At 43.4% G+C, this 17,607-nt stretch overlaps 1 long non-coding RNA gene across 1 annotated transcript; it reads right to left on the bottom strand.

The window, feature by feature from the left end:
- Positions 1 to 1,416: 1,416 nt before the first annotated feature.
- LOC310847694 lies at positions 1,417 to 2,349 on the bottom strand. Its single transcript, XR_014565967.1, has 3 exons — positions 2,159 to 2,349; positions 1,961 to 2,048; positions 1,417 to 1,843 (listed from the first exon to the last, which is right to left on the bottom strand). It is a non-coding gene; the product is annotated as an uncharacterized lncRNA (long non-coding RNA).
- Between the last annotated feature and the right edge of the window lie 15,258 nt (positions 2,350 to 17,607).

Genomic DNA, 17,607 nt, shown 5'->3' with positions numbered 1-17,607 from the left:
CTCTGAGCAAGTAGCAACATGTTTTATCAGTATTCAGCTTGAATTTGTATTGACCCATATCTAGCCCCTTGCCACTTCAAACACCAGTCTAGCATGCTTCAAGCATATCCCTTCTATCTTTTCTGAGCTAACCTTTTAACCAGGAAATTGTAAGAAGCAATACTTGGTTCTGTTCACTGATATGGATGACTTTATAACTGCTCAATGACTATCAGACCTATATGTTAAATTACATCTTTATCCAATCTGAAAAGGTAAGAGAAATGCTTTTGATTCATTCAAATCTAATGGATTTGTGGTGTCACACTAAGCTTCTACTGTATATTTTAGAAAGTTGTTTGTTCAGCATGCATTTGGATACCTCTAAAGATATTACAGCCATTTTTTTCATGCTAGTTCCTGAGATCAAGAAGCAGGTTTTCATCTATGCTTGGATACAATTGGATGCCATTTTGAATCAAGACTGAAGCTTTAAAAACTGCACCATTTAAACCACCAATTTCAAAACTGCAGATTTTTTTTTGTTGTGTCTTAGAATTCCCAAGCAATGCTGGGTCCAAGGCTTCTAGTTCACAGCATAGGGAAAAGTTTGGGTTTTCCTTGGCAACAGCAATATGTATGTTGGAAAGAACTTCAGATGCTTTATGAGAGAGGACTGGTTTTCTTTTGACTTTAGGCCCTTTCACACATTGTAACATTCTACATGGTGATATATAAAAGGAAAGTACTATACTACATGTTTATGACATCTCTCATCTGTAGAGCCAATTTGCTGGCATGAAACATGGTGATTTCTACGCAGATGTGTATTCTGTCTAGGAACATTGCAGTGTGTAAAGTGACTCTGAGAGAAACAACAACTGCCTGCTACTGAATTGCTAACTACAAACTCTAAAAAGGATTTCACTTGGATTTCTGGAATTTTCTGAAGTCGGCATTTTATCCAAAGGCTGCTACATATGCTCATGTCTTTGGCTACCGCCACATGTCCAGGGCTCTTACAGAGCTGCAATAACTTTTAAATGCCTCCCTATGTGAGTCTGCTAAATAGTGTGGGAACACAAAACCCAGTACTGCTGACCCCAGAGAAATGCAATACAGTAACTGGTTTGATGCTTTGTTCTCCAGCAGAACTCCATGGTATTTAAGCATTCTCATGGCTACAGGGATCTCAACCACATGTCTGGTTTCCAGTGACACCACTTTCAAAAACAGAAGCAAGCACAACTTGGTATTCTATTTTGTGTTTATGTTCTCCTATGTCTGAATGTACATTTTATTACCTTTTCCCCAAGTTGATTAATCTCCTTCCTTTTAACCAGTTAATTGTTTGATTGAGTAATTTTAATTAAATTTTGCATATCACCCAAACTTCATTGTGGGTGCTTTTTTGAGTTTTTGAAGTGCGAGGCAATGTAAAACAAACAAATGCTGTCTTTACTGTTTTCTTTTTCATTTCATATTACAGTAAAACAACCAGAACTGAAATAGCCATATCTGGCTGACCATCCTATACACAATGAGTAAGAATAATTCAGCTGAGTGCAATTTACTTCTCAATTGACATACAGTGGATTCCACTGTAAAATACATAAAATGACTTTGTCCTCAGACCCCTTTTAAACCACACCTATTCATGTGGACTAAATTGTGGACTAAATTGTGATCAGGAAAGATGCTTCCATATAGCCAAAAATCTGCCTTTGCTCCTGGATCCCATGTGTGCTTTCTTTTTCTGCAGTGCCTTCGCTTGTGAATGACTGGGCAGAGAGTTTCCTTGTCAGCCTCCGAGAATTTCTTCGTTCTTTTTAATCTCTCATGAGAAATGCACAGTGGAGCACTCCTGTCATATCAGAGTTAGAATGAATGAGATAAGGATTCTAAAGCACTCTGTAGAATTCTTGTGCTGTATACATGATTAATAACAATGAAGTGACTGGGCATTTTGGAGTGGATTTACCTTAGTTAGTGAATTTCCTTATTTCCCCTTGAATGTTCAGAGAGCAGCGATTAATATTAATGTGCAATTAGAGAACTGGAAACAAAAGCTGGAAATGGAAAGCATGCCATTAAAAAATTGTAATAGACTCCAGTCTGAAGTGCGAGTCTATAACCTCCCCAACAGGCATTCCCGCCCTCCTGCATAATCAGCACTTACTATAAAAGGCATCTCCACATTCAGAACAATTCTTACGTAGATCCTAATTAGAGAGGAGCTCAGTCATTGCCTGTGTGACTTCTCTGGCTATCTATCAAAGCCTGTTATTTTTAAATAAGGGGTCTTCCTGCTCCAGAGTTTCTGCTCCTACCCGCTCCCAAGAATGAAGCTCTACTGCTGAATTTATAACATTACATTACATGCATTCCCATGGCAACAGACTGTGATGTTGCAAAAAGAGAATTATGACTTCACTACAGGTGCTGCCACAAAGAGAAGCTGGGTTACCCAGGAGGAAGTAAATATTCAGAAAGAACATCTGATGCAACAGGGAAGGGAATAAAGCTCAGCAATGATAGAATGGCTGTTATTTGTGCCAATGTACTGTATCCAAAGAGCATTTGCTTAATTGTGTTGCATCTCGCCTCTATGTACTAAACCACAAGCTAGTCAAAACTGAGCTATGAACATAGGGAGAGTGCCTTACAGTGTGTGTCAGGGTGTTTCCAGGCAGGTGTTTATTGTGGGAACAATGCTCATCATGGAAGTTTTTCACTGCATCTACACAGCGTTCTGAAAATGCTAGCTCACATTTTCTTCTCATTTAATCCAGCAAAAAGTCTTTTAAAATAAACCTGTTGTCAACAACCTATTTGATGTCTCAACAATTCATCTGCAGTATTTAAACCCCATCTGGAAGCACCTTTTGCCAGACAACAGGTCCATCTTCTAGCCCAGTATTATACACTGACAGGCTGTGATTCACCAGGGCCCCAGGGAAAGGTCTCACCCCTGTCCTACCTGGAGATGCTAAGGACTGAATTTCTGCCAGCAAAGCCAGTGCTCTGCTGCTGAACTACAGCCCTTCATTCATTCATTTAGGCTAAAATCCCATGTCCACTTATCTGGCAGTAAAACCCATTGAAACGAGCAAGACTTTTATCTGAATATACAGGATTGCAGATAAAGGCGCTTAACATGTTCATCAGGGGTTAGTCCTGGATTTAATTTAATGTTAGGTTTTAATCTTAAGAGTATGCGAAGTTAATAATAAAGAAGAAAGATCTTCTGATTGTAGACATACAAAAGTCCTATGCTGACAGTTCATTCTGTCTGCAGCCTGATTTCCCTTTTCCCTTTTAGCTCCCATTGTGGCTTCCTCTCATTAGAATGGTGTAAGCAATGACATCACGTAGAAGACAATGGAGAAACCCAAAACTTCTGTCACTGCAGTGATCTGGCAGCCATTTGTAGCGTTGGAGTTTGATGGCTATATTGCAGCAATGTGCAGAAAGACTCTGGTTGAAAGGATAGATAAAACTTAAAAGATTTATTACTCAAGGCAAACAAAGTCATTGCAAATAGATGTGAAGGTAACACTGACACATGTTAGCTCATACTCAGACTAACTCGGAAAAGAAGCAAGAAGGAAGTAAAGCCTGAGAGTTGGTGATCTACTTTACGAACAGGTAACGTTACTGAAAGAGAAGGAATCAGTAAGGGATGAATAGGTTGCTTTTCTGCCTATTCCATCCCCACGGATTCCGATAACCTACTGCAAGCTTTACTGTTGCTTTGCTCCTAATAAGCAGCATGCCCCAATCCACTCTCCACCAAAGTAGTGTGGGAGATTTAGCAGCCCAACCTATCAATGCGTATTCTTCCTAGTTAGCATGAGAAGGGGCAAAGACCACAGAGGTGAATTCTGATAGGCAAAGACAGGCCATAGAAATTTAACTGGTAGGGAGGGCTCTGTGTGATGTCAGCAGCATCATTATTACTATGTTAGTAGTCCAGTCTTCCTCCAAGCAACTCAAGAGCACCTGCACATGGAGCAACCTCCATTTATTCTTACAACACTGTTATGACGTAGGTAAAAATGAGTGGTAATTACCAGTCCAGTGTGAACCTGTGGAATGCATGGCTGAGGTGGGATTCAAACCCATGTTTCCCACGTCTCTAACCACTACACCACATCTGATATCTGTATCTGATAGCCATACAGAAAATTAATCCCATTGTGTAACATGTCGGTGTCTCTCTGGCTTTGCATAACAAAAGTGGGAGGCAAATAATAGAATTGTAATTATTGCTGCTTACTTCCTACTGTGATAAAAACAAATTTATTGCCTCCTGTGTGAATCACACCCAAGGGCATCTCTCTGGCTGTTGTTGGAGGGAGAGGGCTGGATTAGATAGATCTGATTCAGGAAAGCAGTTCTTATGATGATGATGATGTTGTCATTGTTCTGCTCTTAGACAGTCTTCTCTAACCCAGTGCTCTCCAGATGTTTTGGACTACAGTACAGTTTCCATCAGCCCCAGCCAATGTGGGAGCTACAGTTCAGCACCCCTGGAGGGCACCAACTTGGGGAAGGCTGTCCTGGAGATGATCACTTTGGGGCTGTTTACAAATCTGCACTGTGTTCTTTATCACGCAGGGCCTGTGGCTTGTGGCAAACTACACTTTAAAACAAGGAGTAGCATTAATAGTATGTAATGAATTACACAAAAAGTGCTGCTAGGGGGTGAAAAAGACAAAATATTAACTTTGTGTAAAACATTTGAATTTTAATGCTGAGTGCTGACTTAGAACCTTGCATTTTCTTCTGCTTGCTTTTGAGAACTGAGAAACGGGGGGTAACTGGTAATATTTTCTTTCACCATAATTTGGCAGCTGGAGTGAGGGGGGGGGGATCTCTTTTTCCCCTTCTCTCACCTCAGTCCCCTGTTACTACTTTGTGTGCTGTTATTGCCAGCCAAGCTGCAAGTAGAATGCTTGACAGGAGGATAAGATCCAGATTTGCAAACACCCAGCATAGAATATCTACATTTCAAACTCAGAGCTTTGTGCTACAGCAGCCTTTGCAAACCTGGGGCCTTGCTTAGAGTGCAAAATAGCCTGGCACCAGCACTGGCTAGGATTGCCAGCTGCTTCTCTTTTTTTACCAGCTTCTGTGCCTCAAACAACAGATTGATTGGCTGATAACAGCAGTTATAATGCTTATTTGTCTACTGTGAGAAGCTTTTTGTTGTTTAGTCGTGTCCAACTCTTTGTGACCCCATGGACCAGAGCACGCCAGGCACTCCTGTCTTCCACTGCCTCCCACAGTTTGGTCAAACTCATGCTGGTAGCTTCGCAAAAACCATCCAACCATCTTGTCCTCTGTCATCCCCTTCTCCTTGTGCCCTCAATCCTTCCCAACACCAGGGTCTTTTCAAGGGAGTCTTCTCTTCTCATGAGGTGGCCAAAGTATTGGAGCCTCAGCTTCACAATCTGTCCTTCCAGTGAGCACTCAGGGCTGAGTTCCTTAAGAATGGATAGGTTTGATCTTCTTGCAGTCCATGGGACTCCAACACCATAATTCAAAAGCATCAATTCTTCGGCGATCAGCCTTCTTTATGGTTCAGCTCTCACTTCCATACATCACTACTGGGAAGACCATAGCTTTAACTATACGGGCCTTTGTTGGCAAGCTGATGTCTCTGCTTTTAAAGATGCTGTCTAGGTTTGTCAGGCCAATATCTATAAAGGCGTAGGAGTAAACCAGGTTTGCTATTCTCTGGTTAGCTGCCTGCTACCCTAAAGAGATCTATCAGGGTGTTTGTATGGAGCATGGGGCTAGAAAATCAAGTGCACAGAGATGGGACAAGGATGTGATGAAAGCCAAGCTTTAGTGCTCTAGCTGTGAGGCTGGCATGGCTCTAACTTGGGCAGGCAAGGAGGAAGAAGCAGAAAACTGAGTAGGTGAGACAACAAGGGATTATTTGATCACTTGAAATTTCTGAGGGTCTTCTGCCACTAGAAGGCACAGTCTGCAAGTAGCAGGGCTGACCCACCCTATTTTACCACCTGAGGAGAAATGGGAATGTCCCACCCCTAGTTTTTTTTTAAAAAAATATTTTTTATTAAGGATTTTCTTGTTTTACAGAAGTGTAGTGCCTCGTATTTTTTTCTTCTTCTTCTTCTTCCATGTAATGTTTTTACAAATCCGTTTCATTTGTTGAGGCATTAGGGGGAGAAGAAAACAGAAAGAAAAAAGAAAGGGGGGGTGGGGTGAGGGAGGATGGGTGGGGGTGGGGTCGGGTGGTGGTGTTTCTATTACGTTTAATGTATGTAGAGTTTGGTGTCAGCGTTGCTTGTGTTCCTTTGGTGGTGAGAGAGGTTGGGGTTGGCTTAGGGTGTGATTGTTTGCTTGTGATTGGCTGTGGTGATCTTTGTTTTCGTGTGTGAGTGAGGTGGGTGGGTGTTTTGGATCAGGTTAGCCACATTGATTTGTATGCTGTTGGTGGATTATTGTCATTGTCCTGTTGGGCTGTGTATGTGATAAAGGGGAGCCATACCGGGGTGAAGGCGTCTTCTTCTGTTTGTCCCCGTGTCAGTTTCAGTTTATTAGTTAATTTTTCTAGTAGGGCTGTTTCCCATACTATTTGGTACCATTGGTCCATGCTTACTCCTGACAGGTCTCTCCAGTGCCTAGTTGCCCTCTGCTACCTCCCTGCTGAAGTCTCGCTTACCAGGGTCATGTGATTGTGACGGCTTCCAGTGAGATATTGTGGAACTCTCACAAGATCTCACTGAGATCTCACAGGAAGCTGCCACTGCGTGACTCTGCCAGCTGTGGTAGGGGCGGGTTGGGCATCCATGGGGCACCACCCCATGGGATTTTGCCATCCAAGGCAGCTGCTTCAGTCTGCCTCACAGGCACAGTACTGGCAAGTACTGTGTTGATTCAAGGGAATCTGCACACTTTTTCATGCTTCCAAGAACTAATTATTGATCGTTAACTATGCTGGGATATACTTGTTATGGGGAGCAGTTATAACAGATAAAAATATTTGGCTTGAAAATTACTACTTTTAATTTCAGTATCCCGTTCACACATGGAAACAATGCTTGCAACAATAGTGCATTTCAAACATTGTTACTGTGGAAAAATAGGTGGGTGTAGAGAGAGGAACTGGAAGAGCTGTGCTATTCTCTTATTTTAACAGAAAGCAATTATCTTTGCATTTAGTCAGCCCTCCTGTCTCTACAGTTAGGCAAGGATTTTCAAAGTCAGCAATTTACATTTTGCAGAGCAACATGCCCTCATCACTGTAGCCCAGGTCTTTAATATGCAGGAATCTCAGCATCCAGCTGGTAGATTTATGCCTGGTGGAAAATAATACAAATTGCAGAGAACTTTCAAGTCTCCTGAGTACAGAACAAACTGTAATTAATTGATTTGTTAAACGCTGATAAGATGCTCGATCCAGTTCAAAGCATGGACTGACATCCCTGACCTGACATTTCTTAGATTTCAGCAGAACTTCCCTGACCCGACATCTTAAGAGGCAAACACAGGGAAGGGACTGAAACCGAAAAACCAGAGCAAATGTGTGTTTGTGTATATGTATTTTAAACCTTAACTATTAACTTCAATTTGAGAGCCAGTCCCAATCTTCTATATTATTATTATTATTATTATTATTATTATTATTATTATTATTATCCCAAGGGCCCAAATTATCAGAGTGTTATTTTAGTCATTTAATTGTCTAGCTTATAATGGTAATTGATTAATGAAGGTGAATGAATTAACCCCAATTAATTATAGTCATTAGTGGACTGGCGCCTTCACACTCATTTTGTAGCATACCTAATCTACTATTGGCAGGGTGAACATACTTCAGGGAAAGGAATGTGTGATCCATCTGTCCTCCTTGTGGTAGGTTAACCTCCTTACCTACAAGACTGCTGGGGAAAGTGCTCTGTGAGAGCTTCTACAATGTTGTGATGATGCATTCATATATTTCGATAGAGAGCCGACTGTGCTTTATGGCTTAGAGGAAGTAACACTTTCATATTTCAACTTGCATGTCTTCCTAAGCATGCTCTAATTTAATACCACTACCTTACTACAGTACTAGCAAATTCTGAAGTGCTGGTGTTCCTCATAACACCACATCCCTTTTAAGGCTATGCTGCAAAAATGAACTTTTGCAAAAATGTAGACATTATGACTTCAATACTGAGCCACTTTCCCCTCTCATATCTACCCATTTGAGCAGTTATCATGAGTTCAAGACCTTGCTAACTGTTTTGGTTAGCCGTAAGAGAGTTTTGGATAGGTTTCCAAAATAAAAGTGTGAGGTTACCTTTAATCATGAATGTCATTGTCACCTACCTTTTCCTCTGCTTAGCTTATTTATTTGACATGCAGAACATGGACCAAAGAGATGGCATCATTGTCTCTGCAGTGAAATCAATGGCAATGCCCAGTCACTGCCCATCTCTGCACCAGTGTCAAGGGTGGCAGGCCAGTGCCTCATTCCATAAATCAGGACTGGGAACCCATGGCTTCTCATTATGTTGTTGGACTAGAACTCCCATCAACAGCCACCAGCATGACCAAGAGTCAGAGATTATAGGAGTTCTAGTTCAATGATATCTGGAGAGCCACAGGTTCCACACCTCAACCCTAAATCTTAAAGTGGCTTTTGCCACAAATGACACATCCTTCATACTTTTTGCCTTTAGGTTGGTAACTGTGAACTGCAGAAAACCTGGAGAGATTGGATTTAGCCCAAGGGCCACAGTCACTGACACCAATTCTAGGTTCTCTTCTGTTATGGAACAGTTCTGCTTCCTCCACTTTCGAGCTGCAATATTTTGTCAGCGAGAAAACATGGGTGTGTCCCCCCCCTCCCCATAAGCTATCAAGACTATTACAATTGTGACTATTGTGAGGAATGAATTTTCAGGGAGCATTTACTGGAGAGTGCTGAGTGAAAGCGCTGCCCCTCACAAAAGCCCCTGCTATTTTGTGAATTTTTTTTTAAAAAAAGAAAAATTAAAAAAAGATTGAAAATGTTCCCAGGGATGGTAAACAGCTCTGTACCAACATTCTCCTTCCACCTTTTATTATTAAATTTGAAGAGCATTAAGCCCATACCTGTCAACTTTTCCCTTTTTAAAAGGGAAATTCCCTTATTCCGAATAGGATTCCTTGCAAAAAAAGGGAAAAGTTGACAGCTATGATTAAGCCTAATCTTCTGTTCTACTTTCTCCCTGCCCTATCCTTAAATTTCAGGAACAGTGAACTTAATCTGTTTCATTTTCCTTGCAGGCTTTTGCATACCCTTGCTTCATATTGAAAGAGGTTTCTCCTCACACTCAACATTCTTGGAACCATGTGTTCTTCTCTTTCCCTCTTACAGCTTATAAATGGTCAAAAGCGGATGTTTATACTTGCAAAAGCAGCTACTTTGAGTCCTCTCTGAAGCAACAAGAACAAGTAACATAGTGGGGTAGAAATATAGTTCATCATACCACCAACGCCACACAAACAAACACCCTGTCTCGAAAACCACAGAGGCTAAAAGGGGTGGGCCTAGCCAAAATGACCGTTCCAACCCATCTCAGCACAGATCTTGAGCCTAGGCAAACATTTACCTCATGCTGAAAACCGCAGAGCTCTGTTTGTATATAGAAAGAAACAAAACAGTAGCAGGAGATTCGGGGGGGGGGGGGGAGTCTAGTGGAGTCAAAATAAAAGGGGAAAGAGAGCAGAGTGCTCACAGCCTTGGGAACGGAAATAAGCCAAGGGCAGTATTTCCAAAAAGGATCTACATTACTTAGAAGTTTGAGCCATTTAGGGTCAAATCAGACATGACAACCATGCAATTAATTATTGCATTACTTTTTCTGCATCCCCCACCCCAGCAAAAAGAAATATCTAATAGCTGCTGTGAGGAGTGCTGATGGATCTCTACAGGAGCCAGAATCTAGCACGAAAAGCGTATTACAATTGATTCAAGAGTTTGGTCGGGTGGCGGGATTTAAATTAAACAAGCAAAAAACTAAGGTATTGGAAAAAAACTTAACGGCTACAGAGTCAGAAAGGTTTCAGAAAGAGACAGAGTTAAACGTGGTTAAAAAAGTAAAATACCTAGGGGTAAACATATCAGCAAAAAATTTGAGCTTATTTAAGGATAATTATGAGAAATGTTGGTTAGAAATCAAGAGAGATTTAGAAAGTTGGTCGAGAATGAAACTTTCCTTGTTAGGCCGGATTGCCGCTATAAAGATGAATGTATTGCCAAAAATGCTGTTTTTGTTTCAAACTTTGCAGATTGTGGACAAAACGGAGTGCTTTGGGAAGTGGCAGAGAGATATTTCCAAATTTGTCTGGCAGGGCAAAAAGCCCAGAATAAAGTTTAAGATACTAACTGATGCGAAAGAAAGAGGGGGCTTTGCCCTGCCAGACTTAAGGCTGTATTACGAATCAGCAGCTTTCTGCTGGCTAAAAGATTGGCTGCTTCTCGAAAACACTGATGTATTGGATTTGGAAGGCTTCAACAATGCTTTTGGTTGGCATGCATATTTATGGTATGACAAGGTTAAGATTCATAAGGCGTTCAAGAACCATATTGTCAGAAAAGCAGTGTTTAATGTCTGGACAAAATATAAAGACTTATTGGAAAATAAAACTCCGAGGTGGCTTTCACCATTGGAAGCTAAGGCCCGGAAAAGACTCAATATGGAGGCCGAATGGCCAAAGTATTGGGAAATATTAGAAAAAGATGGAGATAATTGGAAATTGCAGAGTTTGGAGAAAATGAAAGACAAAGTGCGAGATTGGCTACATTACGCTCAGATTAAAGAAGTTTTTAAACTTGACAAAAAGTTAGGATTCCAGGTGGAAAAATCGAAGTTGGAAACGGAATTGCTAGAGCCTAAGACTAAGGTACTTTCAAGAATGTATAACTTGCTGTTAAAATGGAACACACAAGATGAAACGGTCAAATCGGCTATGATAAAGTGGGCACAGGACATTGGGTATAATATCATGTTTGAGGACTGGGAAAGGTTGTGGACCATGGGGCTGAACTTCACTGCATGTAATGCTTTGAAAGAAAATGTTATGAAAATGATATATAGATGGTACATGACCCCAGTCAAACTTGCAAAAATATACCATTTGTCTGATAACAAATGTTGGAAATGTAAAGAAAATGAAGGAACGTTCTTTCACCTCTGGTGGACTTGCCCTAGAGTGAAGGCTTTCTGGGAAATGATATATAATGAGCTGAAAAAGGTGTTTAAGTATACCTTTCCTAAGAAACCAGAGGCCTTTCTTCTGGGCATTGTCGGCCAGAGGGTGTTAAAGAAGGACCGAACATTCTTTATGTATGCAACAACAGCAGCAAGGATACTCGTCGCCAAGCACTGGAAAACCCAAGATTTACCCACACTGGAAGAATGGCAGATGCAACTGATAGACTACATGGAACTGGCCGAGATGACCGGCAGAATCCGAGACCTGGGAGAGGAGACGGTAGAAGAAGATTGGAAGAAATTCAAGACCTACCTACAGAAACATTGTAAATTGTATGAATGTTAAGAAGGATGCTAGATTATAAATAACTTGGCACCATTAAGTTAGGTGAAGTGATATATGAAGATAAGTTAAATTTAAGAAAAGACAAATTTTGGATAATTATTAGGCTAAATTTAAACTTTTAAGATTTGAATAAATGATATCGAAAATTTGAGACACAACATTGGAAAATTAGATAATAAGAATGGAAATAAGGTGATAAATTGCTGGTTAGATATTTATAAATTAGGAACGCAGGAGCGGGAGATGCGAGGGAGTCCAAAGAAGTTAAGAAAATATGTCATGATATGTGTTATCTTGTTTTTTATTTGTATTGTAATTTATAAAAAAAAATCTTCAATAAATATTTATAAAAAAAAAAAAGAGGAGTGCTGATGGATCTCTAGCAGAACGATGGCAAAGGGTACAGGTGACTTAGCCCATTGCCCCACCCACATCCCTGTTCTGGATTTGGCTCCCCCGTGGCTTTTGTTGTCATAGCCCCATCTGAGTCCCCTTGCCAAGCAGGCAGCGGCTAGGCGTCCTTGAGGAACACTTGCATGAGAACAGAATCTGTTATGTAGTGAAGTTCACCCTGGACCAGCAGGGGGATACTGTACATAGTTTTCACTCAGGTCTGTAGATAGTTTTCACTCAGGTCCACGTCAGTTATTTTAGGCGGGAAACTCTGGGTTGTTGTTGCTACAATGTTGACAGCCGGCTGCCTATAAAAGCAGGCCGGCTGAGCTGTTTGCTGTTCAGTCTTCTGTTCCAGCTTACAATATAAAGAGCTGCTTGGAGAAATCGCTGTGTCGTCTGCCATGTCTACCCACTATTCTACAGAATCCACATACAGAGAGTCCAGAGGTCAGGGAATCCAGATGATCACAGAGCCAGGGGTCCAGATGGAGAGCAGGAAGCAGCAAGGTGGCACCAGGAACTACAGGCGTTGTTTCCAGCATCTAACTGCTGCTGAGAGCTGTGTTTCAGAAGGCCAGAGCCAGCTGGTTCTCTTCAGCGCCTTCTCCCCCTGCCCTTGAAGGTTGATCAGCTGCAGGTGGAGTCATCCCACCTCTCTGCACTTCAGGCTGCTGTTCAGCAGGTTAAGCTGACTCCTGGCCCATGTCAGTTGTTTGCATTGGGATGAATGCTCATTGGCCAAGGCGCAAAAGAGTTGTAGTCCAAAAGATCTGGAGGGCATCAGGCTGGCTACCACTGGCTTAAAGGGATGCTCCCTTTTTGTGGGGTGAGTTGTTGGGGAGGGAATCAGTCATAAGCCCTGTGCCATTAAGAACTTCTGCACTAGTTTAACATGTCCATTGTTCCTGATGTTGGAGATGCAGTACAGTCGTACCTTGGATCCAAACGCCTTGGTACTTGTATATTTTGGCTCCCGAACGCCTACCCGGTTTGTGTTCCAGTTTGCAAATGTTCTTTGGAACCCGAATGTCCGATGGGGCTTCTGCAACTTCCGAGTGGCTGCAGGAGATTCCTTATAGAGCTCCTTATGGAGCTATTGCAGTAGATGGAGGCCAGGGAGCTGCTGTGAAGGACTTAGGGCCCCTTTTTCTGTGCAGCCACTCTGCCTTTGCAGATGATTCTCTCCCGCCACTGTTAGAATGTTCACCCTGTGGCTATTCCACAAATAATATGAAGCTGCCTTATTATACTGAGTCAGACTGTTCATCTAGCCCAGGGGGTGGGGAACCTCAGGCCTGGGGCCAGAATGCAGCCTGAGAGGGGAAAGCAGTCAAAGCTGCCAGCTCCCAAAGTCTTATAAACCATTCCCTCAGATGTGGGAATTCTTTCTTTCCCCAATATTTTTCATGCAAAATTCTTGCTTCTAGAATCACATGATATAATAGTTTCTCTCTGTCCTCAGGAACCATGTCCTTAAGATAAACTAGTATACATATGCATCTAACTGTTCCAAATATTGGCAGTGATCACTTTAGGTACGCCTGGTACAGTATATGCATAACAGAACAGGCCTGCATCGTGCTGAACCCTGAAGTGACCTGAAAACATCACAAAAATGCCACAAAAAGGGGAGGAATGGGTGGGTGTTTGCAGGCTTTTTCAATGGTGTCTCAAATACAGTATACACGTGTAGTGCCTTGGAACGTAACCCCCACGTAAACTGGGAGTTGCTGGAACTGGATGCAATTCCATATAGTACTTTTTACCTCACGACAGTTTCACCAAAAGTGGACAAAATCTGCTCTCTTCATTTCACATTTAGATATTCTAAACATCTGAGGTGGTACTTACCTACCATATTGTCCAAAGTTTTGAGGAACTTCTAACCATTCCCTTTAGGCTTCAGCTAGGCCTGGACGATGTATCGATACAGGTATGAGGGCCAGACCATGATGGCTGCTTCACTCAGTGGTATATTGTGGGTGAAACCGCCCCCGCTCCTGAATCCCTCTGCCCCTAGCACACGAGGGAGAAACAAGCAGCAGCCATGAGCTGGCGAGAGAGGGACTCAGGAGCAGTGGCAGTTTCGCCCACAATATACTGCTGGGTGAAACCGCCATCCTGCTTGGACCCTAATACCACTGAGGGCAGAACAAGCTACATGGGCCAGGGCCAATGTAGCTTGTTTCTCCCTTGGTTGCCCATGCAAGCAGGCAGCTCATTTAAGCTTCTCTGTTCAGGAACTGCCCACCCCTGAACGGAGAAGTTTAAAAGAGCCCCCACCCTGCCTCCAGCTCAAGCCAGAGGTGGGTTGGGGGCTCACTCCATCTTTGGGCAAGTGGGGGGGTGAGCGGGCTGCCTCTTTCTCCTGGGAGAATGAGGCAGCTTGCCCGCCTCCTCCAGCTGGTGAAAGCAGAGGGAGCCCTGCGGACAGAGCCTGACAGAGCCTGAGTGAGGTTTCCAAACCTTTGATCATGGATGCTTTGGTTGGGATTCATGCATTGCAGGTAGTTGGACTAGATGATCCTTTGGGTCCCTTCCAACTCTATAATTTTACAATTCTGTGGTACAGAAAAGGAGCAGGGATCTGTAGTCTCTCAGCCCCACTCACCTCACAGAGTGTTTGTTGTGGGGAAGGGAAAGGAGATTGTTAGCCGCTTTGAGACTCCTTAGGGTAGTGATAAAGTAGAATATCAAATACAAACTCTTCTTCTAGTAAAGGAGCTCAGTAAGCAAGAGGCCTACTCTGCACCCCAATACAGTGGTACCTCTGGTTAAGAACTTAATTCGTTCTGGAGGTCTGTTCTTGAGCTGAAACTGTTCTTAACCTGAGGTACTACTTTAGCTAATGGGGCCTCCCGCTGCTGCCACACCGTCGCTGCGCAATTTCTGTTCTCATCCTGAAGCAAAGTTCTTAACCCGAGGTACTATTTCTGGGTTAGTGGAGCCTGTAACCTGAAGCGTCTGTAACCCGAGGTACCACTGTACTTCCCACCTCCGCCACATCCAAACTTCCTCCTGGGGTCTGCATTTGGAAACCATACAATAAGCTATTCACAAAGCAGGCAGCCAATAGGAAAATCAACGCGCCGATACAACTTTAAAGAGAGCTCACCCGTGAACTCGCCACAATTCTCTGAGATGGTTGTAGCTGGAAGGGTGAGCACATGGCTGCAAAAGGGAAGTGGCCTTGCTTAAGAGGAAAACATTTAGCTGCTCTGCAGCCTCGAACACAGAAGATGACACGACACTTTCTTTGTTGCCAGGAAAAGAGGGCTGGCCAGCTCATTCATTAGAATATTTTTGCATCAGGGAAACAGAGACAGAGGAGGAGCCGACAGACAGAAGACGCAGAACGTCTTCATTAAAGATTAAGCAGCAGAAAAGGACAGCGGCAGCCTGCGAGGCGCTTTCGCCGCAGGAGCAAATAAGTCAGTGAAATAGCCCAGAGACACTCAAATTGGGATTTCATTCTATTAGCTGCCCTGTAAGAGGCAACAAGTCAAGGGGGTAGGATGGGCCAAGGAGGAAACAGCCTTTCCATATTACCAGCTGGGCTTCTGTCACACAGTTCCACATTAGAGGCAATGCCTGTGGGGAAGCAGGTAGGTGCCCAGTGGCGCAGAGGCTCCCATTAGCTGCACCGCCACAACTCTTGGCAGGTGCAGCCTCAGAGCAGAAGCTCTGCTGAATGAGCAATGAGACATGACAGGCAAGAGAGTTTCTAGGGAATTGTTGCAGGCCTCAGGCAGTTTTATGGAGGCTCCAGGCTAGATGACCGTAACCAGCCAGGAAGGGCCTTGTGGTTTAGAGCTTCATTTCTGTTGTGCAATGGGATTTGTAGGAAACGGGACAGGGCATGTTCTGGGCCTCAGCAATGGGAGGGAAGGGTCATACCAGCACTTACCAATGTCTGGGCCAAATGCTATCACACACATGAGAAGGTAGAGATGCCCTTACAGTGCAAACCCACTCAAAATCCCTATTCCATTTTGAAATGTTGTGTGGTGTTTGTATACTTCTTTATATTACAGGGTGTGTGGCTAATTTAGACACACAACATTCTTTTTAAAGGCATGCCATGTTATAACACCATTTTAAATTTTTTTTTAAAAACAGAAACTGGGCTTCATGCACAAATATGTCAAGAGACAGCATTGATGCAAAATAGTAGCGCTGTGGTCTAAACCTTGGGCTTGCCGATCAAAAGGTCAGTGGTTTGAATCCCCGTGATGGAGTGAGCTCCCGTTACTCGGTCCCAGCTCCTGCCAACCTAGGAGTTCAAAAGCACGCCCAAAAATGAAAGTAGATTAATAGGTACTGCTCCAGCAGGAAGTTAAACAGTGTTTCCGTGCGCTGCTCTGGTGTTGGTGTTCTGTTGCGCCAGAAGCGGCTTAGTCATGCTGGCCACATGATCCAGAAAAACTGTCTCCGGAGCGGACAAACTCCAGCTCCCTCGGCCTATAAAGCGAGATGAGCGCTGCAACCCCAGAGTCGTTTGCAACTGGACTTAGCTGTCAGGGGTCCCTTTACCTCTCTCTCTCTCTATATATGTATATTACTAAACAGAATAGGTTATGTTCTTTAGGGGGTGTATGGTGTGTTAGGGGAGGCATAGTACCTCTGCTGGGGTACACATTGTGCTCCTCCTGGGGTAGTTTGTTCCACCTTTTGTTCCCACCCTGTGCTCAGCTCTCACCTGTGGCTCCTAGAAACTGTCAGCGTGTGACAGTAGCCACACCCTGGAAAGGACCTCGATTGGCTGGCTAAAGCAGGTAAGGGAAGCTGATGGGTCTGAAGCCCTCAGTGAGTTAGGGACTTCCCCTGCATGCAAAGACCGGCTCCAGCAGATTGAGCAGATGAGACAAATAGTGGGTCCAACGGTCAAGAAGGCGGTTTCTGCACATGCTGCAGTGTAGAGGGAAGTGAGGGGCAGATGCGGCTTGTCAACCTGGGAAGGCAGCCCATCCAGAAGGAAAACTCTGATCCCAAACCTCTCCTGCAAAGTGGGATATCATCGGGATAAGACAAAGCTAAGGAGTAAATCCTACACAAATCTAAAGTGGAGTCCCTAAGACAGGTGGATGGCGTCCTTTATGCCTCCTTCCAACAACTCCTGAAGCCAAGCAAGTGCCAAACAAATTGCTCTGCTTTCCTTTGAACCACATCAGCAAGGCTGAGAGTGTGGCTTTGTCATCTGGGCAGCCCAGGACCTCCATACACACTGCTCAGGCTTGCACCCTGGGGAACTCCCTTTGGTGCTAACACAGAGGTTTGTCTTTGCCCCCAGAAGTGCACTCCATTGTCTCTCGAGGCAGAGGGATGCCAACCATGTTCTATAGGCTATAATGCTGTGCACACCAACTTGAGAGAGTAAGCCCATTGAGCACAGGGGTCTTATGTTTCCAGTAACTCTATCAGTGCAAACCAAGCCAGGTCATTTTAAAATGTGCAGGAAGCCCAAAAATACTCTTAAAAAGCTGTGTGTGGTGGACTGTAACATACAGAAGACATTTTGTGGCACTGCGAATCTTGAAAACTTGCAGCTGACCAAAGAGACATGAATAGCTCACAATCATATGAATTTCAGTTACTTACCAGCCTATTCATTAAATCTGCAGAAAATCAAATGAACAAAAGCGCTATTTCCAAAGCCAGCAAATG

This window comes from Podarcis gaigeae (genome assembly GCF_964106915.1).
Source record: "Podarcis gaigeae genome assembly, chromosome: 1".
Taxonomy (NCBI): Eukaryota; Metazoa; Chordata; class Lepidosauria; order Squamata; family Lacertidae; genus Podarcis; species Podarcis gaigeae.
Note: the sequence above shows the minus strand (reverse complement) of the source record. Positions and strands in the feature narration are given on the sequence as shown.